Source organism: Papaver somniferum, chromosome 10, assembly GCF_003573695.1.
Source record: "Papaver somniferum cultivar HN1 chromosome 10, ASM357369v1, whole genome shotgun sequence".
NCBI lineage: Eukaryota > Viridiplantae > Streptophyta > Magnoliopsida > Ranunculales > Papaveraceae > Papaver > Papaver somniferum.
Genome location: NC_039367.1, coordinates 151,586,803 through 151,590,858, shown reverse-complemented (window position 1 = coordinate 151,590,858; position 4,056 = coordinate 151,586,803). Strand labels below are relative to the sequence as shown.

Genomic DNA, 4,056 nt, shown 5'->3' with positions numbered 1-4,056 from the left:
GTAGGGTCCAACCGGAATTTTCTTTTATCTGGAGGTCCAAAATTAATTGAAAACATTGAAATGACCATAATACCCTCTACTACCAAACGTGTGCGTGTCTACACCCTTATTATATTGAGTACATATCCGCTGCACTGCTTACAAATTTGAGTACATATCTTATATACTTATAAATTCGAGTACATATCTTCGTCCAAGTTTTACAAATCCAATCTTTGAATATTCGACCAATGTTTCCATGTTTATCTCAAGTTCTAAATCAAGCTTTTGCCTTTGCCAGACATCCCTTGTGCACAGCCTCGAGCCAAGACTAGCAGCTACACAATACTTGGGCAGAACTGTTGCCCTCTTCACTGATTACTCGCCTCAAACTCTTGTCGAAAGTCTGGTCGAACCCTTGTACAACCAATGTAACCATGGATGATAACTGCAAAAGACTTACTTTGATTTGTGAATACTGGTTGCACAATCCCTTGTCTGCAATTTTAACATCTCCTACATCTGATATACTAAGCTGGTCGCAGCTGATCTTGAAACTGTGAAGAAATGCTCTTTCCGGCCTTTCTACAAACAGCCTGTGTGCAGTTTGCTTATATACAATTCTGAGCTTGATGTTGAATCCTAAGCTCTTTCAATCTCCTTCCCTGCGACAATAATTAAATTACACAAGCATCCACATTTCTAATTCATTCAAAACTCAGAAACATTCATCATCACTTATCATCATAACGGCAGCAGCTTGTCTTCTCTTCACTGCCTTCACTTGGCAGCAAAACGACTTCAAAATCAAACCAAACTCTCCAAAATTGAATACCCAATCTTTATTTCCTTCTCAGCTTCGAGATCCCAGTCCTGATCTCCCTTGATCTTCATTCCAATCAATGACAGACAACAACTCTTTCCCAACTGGTTTCTCGGTATTAATCTCTCACTTTATCGTGTTGTTCTGAGCTTCTGGATCACGCCTTTCCTCCTCAAACACGACCACAAGAACTGTGACTAGTTGTTGGTCGACTTTGTTGGACAACGGTGAACTCTTGGCAGCAACTCTTCGTATTTTGGTTGTAGACTGAGATAAAATGAGCGGAACTGGTCGAGTGTATTAGGACCTAACTTTATTGTTGTTGCGCATAAGACTGGCCAAAATCATAAGAATTAACTGACTAAAATATATGTATAAAACTGATTCAAAAATCAGTTTGTCAGTATTCAATATATATACTGCTAATTCACTATCTAAAACAGCTCCATGGAGAAAAATAACAGAATCGAGAGAGTCTTATTTCAGTATCACATATATGTACTATGGATGAAACAACAACAAATGGTATAACTAAGAATAAAACATAATCAAAAGCAGTTCGTATCAGTATGACACATATGTACTGCTGATTTCATGAACTAAAAAACAAACCGCATGTAATAAATATATAAAAAAAAATCGAGAGTCTTATTTTAGTATGAAAGATATGTACTTATGGATCAAACCACAACAAGTGATAAAACTAAGAATAAAACAAAATCAAAAGAAGTTCAAATTAGTATGCAACATATGTACTGCCGGATAATACCCGTGAAACAACAAACAAACATGATTTTGAGAAAATAAAGAAACGAAAATAACAAGATAATCAAATTGAAAGTTCAAATAATCTAAAAAGAATCATAATCTAACCCAAAAAGATCGAATAATTACGATCAAGATGCATAAAAACAGTACGTCATATACGAATTGATGGTTAATACACAACCAAAACTGAAACCAAACCTATAGATGCATAGTAAACACGGAAAAATAGTACGTCATACACATACTGATGGTTAATACACAAAAGCAAACTGAAACTAAACCAAAAGCCAACAAAAACAAAACTAAAAATATCAGATTTAGTAACGAAATGAACATAAAACATGATTTTATAACTAGATCTGAACTATTTTCATCAAAAACCACCAGTACATCATATACGTACTGATGATTAATATACAAAATCAAACTAAAAACAAATCAAATACCAACAAAATGAAAAAAAATATCATATCTAATTAAGCATGAAGAGCGGAAAACATAATCAAACATCAACTAATTAATGATTAAATCAACTTACCAGAAGCTCCATATAAACAGAATCGATCTTGGATTCGTGAATCGATCAAGACCTTATAAAAATATTCATCACCAGAACTTTTCATGATACACAAACGAGAGAGGATGAAAAAAATGAATTGGATTTCATCAAAATCCAGTAGCAGCAGTGAGAGGAAAGAGAAAAGAAAAAACAAATCTGGAAAAAATAAAATCCTTTGTTTATATATTTATTGCACTACAGGTTAATTTGGGTATTATAAATATGTACACCAATAGTCTCACACATGTCTAGGATCTGGGAATAAAATTTTGGGTCCAATTTTTTTCTTCTCTAAAACTATGGACCTCCGGTTACTGAGCTTTAATCGGTGGACCTGTCACTAACTAGTACCACTATAATAGTACCTATAGGTAATTCCTACAATGAATAACCAGATATACGACGATGATGAGCTATTAAATTGTTGTATTTAGCTCCCGTCTTCCTCTTTTGTATTTCGCTTTCTTTGTAAACAAACACCTGTAACTATGTATCTACATTAAATACGACTCTATGAAACAAAACTCAATTGTTATTCTCACTCAATTGTATCCAACTTAAATTGTTGTCAACCAGAATGAGAACTTGATCCAATATGTTCGTGAAACGCATAGTATTTTGAATTGATCTTTGTATTTTTATTTTCCTCTGCAGACTGACGCCAAAAAGATGAATCTGAGAGGTTTAATAATCTGCGATGAAGAGCGTATCAAAAAGAAGAAGATTAAAATTGATGATTATTGTCATCCATATCTTCCCGGGGAACTAATTTTGGAGAATATTGTTATCAGATTATCAGCTCGGGATCTAACCAAATGGAGCTGCGTAAGTAAGTACCTGTACAAATCAATACTGTATGATTCAAGATTTGCAGCATAAGGGTTACATTTCAACTATCTCTCAACTCCTTGTATATCTAAGCTGTTTTAGCTTTTCTTTGGCCTAAAAAGCACATATACCTGCATCTTGAGTAACGACGTAAAGGCAAGTTCCAAGCAACTTCTACCCTTAACATAGTGGAGCATTCTAGATAATGGATACACAGAGGTACAAAAAAGCAATAACTGCTTGGACACAGAGTAATACTTAGAATTAGAAAAGAGGAAGGTGCGAGTAATCTCTGACAACGGGCAATCTTAGAAAAGAAGAGTAAATCTATGCGCATAGCAAATGTTAATATGAGACCACCAAATATTTTGTGTTCATCGAGAAACTTATGTAAAATGACTTATGGAAAAACATTGGACTACATATATACTCGGCACTATATAGAAGATAAGAGGAGACAACAAAGATTGATCGTAACTGCTCCAAAATGACTTCACTTGTACTTAGCGCTTCTATGCATGGACCTTGCACAGAAAATTTAAGCTGACGATCTCAAATTTAAGTTTCCGTCATCTGACGCACCAAGGCACGCACGAGTGTCATTGGGTCACCAAATATTCCTTCCATTACAAATTGATTGGTTCTGTACTGCGTCGACAAGATCAAAGAAGCATAAGATCAACGTGAAAGAAATATGTAATTACAGTGTCTTCAATGAAGAAAATGAGTTTGGCATAAATTGTACATAGCTTTCGCGTGAGACTTACTTATGCGTGCCAGTCAGCCATTAATTAATCGACACAAGCAGTGATTCTTCAGTGGGGCAGTAATACTATTATCACTCGGACAGCCTTATGTTGATCACTTCAGTTACAACGTTTAACTTTAGAACCAAAAACGGATTCAGAACAACGATGCTCGAAATAGAGTTTGGTAGATGTCAGTCTGGTCAGTGGTCACTTTGGTGTTAGATCGAGAGCGGAGTTGAATATTTTTCTCGTTTTATACACTAGACCTGAATTCATTAATACACTAGACCTGATTCACTCTGTTGTTCTTGTGAAGCATCACCCGTTTAAATCTGCAAAGATATTTGGTA

At 35.1% G+C, this 4,056-nt stretch overlaps 1 long non-coding RNA gene across 1 annotated transcript; it reads right to left on the bottom strand.

Moving 5' to 3' along the window:
* Positions 1 to 3,237: 3,237 nt before the first annotated feature.
* Positions 3,238 to 3,754, bottom strand: LOC113317910. Its single transcript, XR_003344122.1, has 2 exons — positions 3,725 to 3,754; positions 3,238 to 3,605 (listed from the first exon to the last, which is right to left on the bottom strand). It is a non-coding gene; the product is annotated as an uncharacterized LOC113317910 (long non-coding RNA).
* Positions 3,755 to 4,056: the final 302 nt, after the last annotated feature.